Below are 6,470 nucleotides of genomic sequence, written 5' to 3' on the forward strand. Positions count from 1 at the left end.
TGGACTATAGAACTGTCTATAGTCTGGACTATAGAACTGTCTATAGTCTGGACTATAGAACTGTCTATAGTCTGGACTATAGAACTGTCTATAGTCTGGACTATAGAATAGTCTATAGTCTAGACTATAGAATAGTCTATAGTCTGGACTACAGAATAGTATATAGTCTGGTCTATATTCTGGACTATAGAATAGTCTATTGTCGGGACTATAGAATAGTCTATAGTCTGGACTATAGGTTAATCAATAGTCTGGTCTATAGAATAGTCTATAGTCTGGTCTATAGAATAGTCTATAGTCTGAACTATAGAATGTATGCATGGATGTTTGTATAAAAAATTGTACTACGTAACATTTTTTTTATATTCAAAACTTATTTTTGTTTAAATTTTGAATTTGAGCAAAGAAATTTTAGATTTCATTTTAAAACAATAAAATCTTTGTTATTTTCTATTTTTTTTAATAGTTATAACCTAAAACAGATTATTCATCTCATACCTTTATTGATTTGTTTCCGTTACAAATTTAGGAGCGGTTTTATTTCAAAGATTTAATATATATCTTTTTAATTTGTCTATAATGAACTAAGTTATTTTTTATAGTATATAAAAATAATTTACTTTTTAGACTTTTTAACAATTATTTTTAGTTAATTTTGCCAGTTTTTATTTTCTTTGTTTTTCTTTATTTGGTTTCGAACACGCCAACTTGCAGTTTAAAGAAACGCGCGACTTTAAATGCTTTACATTTCAAACGAATTTCCACTTAAAACAGAAAAACAATTTTCAACTTTTTCTTTTTTTTGCGTTATTATTTTTTTTTATTTCACTTTTTTCTCAAGTGGTTATACGAAAAAAAAAATATTTATTTTAAATTATTACAATTAAAGAAAAGTAATAACAAGTATCTCAACTTTTTATTAAATCATTCTCTTTATTGAATTGAAATCCTTTTGCTCAAAACAACACCATCAATTGACACTTTTTTTCTCAATCTTTATTCCGTAAGATCGTAGTGCTCTAACAACGAATTAAATTTTAAAACTAAAGTTGTAAAATGGTTGGGTCTTTAACTTATACATTAAAAAAGTTGTATCGTACGTTTTGAGTTTTATAATTTAGTACTAACTAACAATGAGTTTGATGCGATTTGATTTCTCACTTTAAACTTTATCTCAATTTGCTCTCTAACTAACTCTAATATATTATTCGTATTTAAGTTAGAGAAACAAACAGTTATGACCAAAATAAACAAAACGATCATATCAAATCATACCAATTCAAGCTTAAACTGCCAACCAAACCAGCAAACAACAACCAACCTGTCAGTTTAAACCATTATTTGTTTAATGGAGAAGAGAGCTCTTTATCCAGTTTTTTTCCGAATTTGTTGCTTGATCGTCAACCATTCATAAAAAAAATTATCATTTTGCTGTGATCTTGTTGGCTCTCTAGTTTTCAAATTAGTTTTTTTGTTAACAACATCGTTGTAAGTAGTTTTATCTTTTTGTTTTCTTACAAAAAGTGTGATTTACCTATTAAGGCTTTATTTTATTTATATTTCAATAAATTTTTTTCGCAACAAAATAGAAATTTGATTTGGTCATTGTGTTAATATTGTTAGAAATGTTTCGTTTTTGTTTTGTAATTATTAAAATTCTATGCCTAAATTTTATTTTTCTTGAACAAAAGCAACAAAACTGGTCTGTCTGGTTACGGGTTTTTTGATCGAACAGTTTGTAACTATTATTAGGAGAATTTTTTTAATAATACTGCTAATAAAAATATATCCAATAGAATAGAATAACTGCTTAATTTTACGACTATAGTTAAATCTAAAGTCTATAATCTGAACTATACTTTTTTCTATGGTAATGACTGTAATCAAATGTGGTATTAGTCATCAATAGTCATGTTTATAGTGTGGACTATAATCATTGCTATACTCTGGACTATATACAGGAATATAGTTTGGACTGTACACACGTCTATGTGTCGTCTATGGACAAGACTATAATCTAGACTACAGAAAAGTGTATAGTTTGGACTAAAGTCAAATCAGTCTGAACTATAGTCTAGACTAAAGACAAATCTATAGCTGTTTTATATATAGTATAGTCTTTAGTCTTTAGTATGATAGATAGATAGTTAAATAGATAGATAGATAGATAGATAGATAGATAGATAGATAGATAGATAGATAGATAGATAGATAGATAGATAGATAGATAGATAGATAGATAGATAGATAGATAGATAGATAGATAGATAGATAGATAGATAGATAGATAGATAGATAGATAGATAGATAGATAGATAGATAGATAGATAGATAGATAGATAGATAGATAGATAGATAGATAGATAGATAGATAGATAGATAGATAGATAGATAGATAGATAGATAGATAGATAGATAGATAGATAGATAGATAGATAGATAGATAGATAGATAGATAGATAGATAGATAGATAGATAGATAGATAGATAGATAAATAGATAGATAGATAGATAGATAGATAGATAGATAGATAGATAGATAGATAGATAGATAGATAGATAGATAGATAGATAGATAGATAGATAGATAGATAGATAGATAGATAGATAGATAGATAGATAGATAGATAGATAGATAGATAGATAGATAGATAGATAGATAGATAGATAGATAAATAAATAAATAGTTAGAGAGATACATAATATAATAGATTATAAACATATAACAATCTTAGTGCATTGCAGTCATTACTAAACTACTCCTATGTAATGCAAATGCTACATATTGGTTTTGTCATACATTTTATATCTTTTTGATGTTTTGCTAAAAGCCTACAATCATTATTTCCCCTTTTTTTCCCCGCCACACAATTCCATACAATTTTTTACATAAACATTCCCTAAATTATATATATCCGTTCCAAGTTTCTTTTTTACAATAATTTGACAGCAACTGTTTTGGTTTTTTGTTGTTTTTTTTCTATACCAAACGATCGTAGTTTAAATAAATTTGTTTGGTCTTCATTTTCATTAAATATGACAGTAATTGATATTTGTAACATCTCTATCTTGTCTGTCATGATAAATGATTTAAGTAACACAATAACAACAACAACAAAAACATTTCAATTATGTTTTACTAGTTTAAAGATAATGATAAATGATTCTGAATAAGAGAAAAAACACACAAATAAGCAACTTTTTAACATTTGATAATGTGTGTTCTTTTATACATTAACTATTTTTATTCTTTCTTTCAATTGAAAATTACATTAAATTCAATTTGGACTTTTTTTGCAACATCTTTTTTTGTAATTAGTATGATTGTGAAAAAAAAAACTAAAACAATGTGAAATTATAATTATTATTGCTGGTAATAGTTTACAAATTTTTTGCTCTCTTATAATTTCGTTATATTTTTTTCTTTTGTTTTATAAATTGTTAAAATTTTCCAATGATTTCCTACTATTAACTTAGTTTTGTGTGTTTTTAATAAAACGCAAAATTCATTATGATTTGTACATGGTAATGCATGGTTGATCTTAAAAAATACTATTTGAAACTGGGTAAAATGTTTAAAATTTATTTTTCAACTGATCTGTGCTTTATGGGGTTTGAACATTAACTAAAACAATATTTCTTTATAATATTTTTGCAATTTTTGTATTTTTTTAAATTTTTAATTAGCGGTAAATTTTGTAATTCTAATAATTTCTATTGGTTAATTGGTTGCTTATAGAGCAAACATGTCTGTGTGACAGAGCAACTTTTTCTATAGAAAAGTTAATGTCTGTGTGACAGAGCAACTTTTTCTATAGAAAAGTTGTTGTTTGTGTGACAGAGCAACTTTTTCGATAGAAAAGTTGTTATCTGTGTGACAGATCAACTTTTTCTATAAAAAAGTAGTTGTCTGTGTGACAGAAATTGTTGTCTGTGTTACAGAGCAACTTTTTCTATAGAAAAGTTGTTGTCTGTGTGACAGAGAAACTTTTTCTATAGAAAAGTTGTTGTCTGTATGACAGAGCAACTTTTTCTATAGAAAAGTTGTTGTCTGTGTGACAGAGAAACTTTTTCTATAGAAAAGTTGTTGTCTGTGAGACAGAGAAATTTTTTCTATAGAAAAGTTGTTGTCTGTGAGACAGAGCAACTTTTTCTATAGAAAAGTTGTTGTCTGTGTGACAGAGCAAATTTTTCTATAGAAAAGTTGTTGTCTGTATGACAGAGCAACTTTTTCTATAGAAAAGTTGTTGTCTGTATGACAGAGCAACTTTTTCTATAGAAAAAATGTTGTCTGTGTGATAGAGCAACTTTTTCTATAGAAAAATTGTTGTCCGTGTGACAGAACAACATTTTCTATAGAAAAATTGTTGTCTGTGTGACAGAGCAACTTTTTCTATAGAAGAGTTGTTGTCTGTGTGACAGAGCAACTTTTTCTATAGAAGAGTTGTTGTCTGTGTGACAGAGCAACTTTTTCTATAGAAAAGTTGTCTATGTGACAGAGCAACTTTTTCTATAGAAAAGTTGTCTATGTGACAGAGCAACTTTTTCTATAGAAAAGTTGTCTATGTGACAGAGCAACTTTTTCCATAGAAAAGTTGTCTATGTGACAGAGCAACTTTTTCCATAGAAAAGTTGTATATGTGACAGAGCAACTTTTTGTATAGAAAAGTTGATGTCTGTGTGACAGAGCAACTTTTTGTATAGAAAAGTTGTCAGTTCAACTTTTTGTATAGAAAAGTTGTCTGTTCACTGAGCCACCTTTTCCATAGAAAAGTTGTCAGAGTTGACAACCAAAAAAAAAAAAAAACATCTGTAGTATGACGCACTTTAATCTCATGCGTAGTAATGTTTTCATTGTAATTAATTTGTGTGAAAGACACTTTTTTGCCCAAATTAAAAATTATGTCACGTTTTTTCATTGTTTCTTTTTTTGTCTGTTAAATCTGCTGTAATAAATCTCTATTATTGTTGGTATTAAACCCAGTTTGTTTCTATCTATTTTAATTTATCTAACGCATCAACTGTTTACGAAAAAGATTTACAATTGTAACCAAAATTTACCACTAAATGACCCTACGCGTGGTGGTCACTATGAGATGATAATGTAATAAAACCTGCAGTTCGGAATGGTGTGTCTAAAAGTAGATAATAAGAGGGAGTAGAAGAGAGGTAAGAGAGATTATTTTAGTTCTCTCGGTGGCTTAAGATTTAGCTTTATGATTAAGAATTTAACATGTATTTGTTTTAGGAAAAAGTTTATTGATTCAGACTTCACTTTGATTACTAATGGCAAACTGTCTCTTTAATAGATTACTTGGGGTGAGTTAAGTAGCTAATTTCAAAGTTATTGTATAGTTTAAGTGTCCCTTAAGTGCCTGTTATTTTCTACTGAAAGTACACTGATCAAAATTTCTTTTCGTTGCGATTACAAATAAGCATTTGTTACCGCTATAGATTACTTGTGGTGGATGAAATAGCCACTTCCTAAGATAGTGTATAATATAAAAGTAGATGACTTAGAAACACTTAAGTCACAAATAACTACTTCTGCGTACTACAAACACTACCATAATTTGGGATGTGTACTTCTCAAAAGGGATACCATGATTACTTCTAAAGCTGTAGGGTAAGAACCGAAAAAAGAAAACAATTTAACGCAACTGTTGTAATAAAATATAATTAAGCGATTTTAATTACGCATTAATGTTTTTTTTTTCGTTCATTTTAGATGTCGGCTCAAACAACATCTTATTTTGAAAAGAAACAGTAGAGAAAAACACTCTTTTTTTCTTGCAACAGAGGTTAAGGTTTTGCAAGATGTTTAAATAACAAAGAAAGTACAAAGTAGTAATTAGGTTAAAACTAGCAGCAGTTAAAACAAACATTTTGAAATAATAAATTTCTGTTAAGAAATCCTATGTTAAGTTTTAAAAATATTAATATTTTAACTCTTACAACTCTTAAGTTGAAAAAAAATCGTACCGTAGTTATCAATTAGGTCTATTTTCAATTTAACCCAAATAAATTAATCCCCACAATGGTTAACAACAATACGGAAAGATGTTTCATCATTTAAACACTTCATATATTGACCAACAAATATGAATATGTTGTAAGCATTCGCTTCTCCACTATTTCTCACTCAGGTGTAAATTATTTTCAATTTATTTTCATAATTATTTAACATCATGCTCACGTTTATTAAAGTTTTCCGTACAAAGCTACACAATTGAAATTAATTTTTCTTTTTCATTCTTTATTTTAAAATTCAAAACTTTTAAATCAGCTTAAATGCTAATTTTATAATAATCATACTATATCCTTTGATATTGTAGAATTTTTCTATTATATTTATCAAAATTAAAATTTAATTATTCATTAAAATAATTTTTATGTGAATTTTTTTTTTGTACTTCATACATATTTATACCTCAATATTGCATTTAAACCACATTTTTTCATTAGCACTT

This window comes from Lucilia cuprina, chromosome 6 (genome assembly GCF_022045245.1).
Source record: "Lucilia cuprina isolate Lc7/37 chromosome 6, ASM2204524v1, whole genome shotgun sequence".
Taxonomy (NCBI): Eukaryota; Metazoa; Arthropoda; class Insecta; order Diptera; family Calliphoridae; genus Lucilia; species Lucilia cuprina.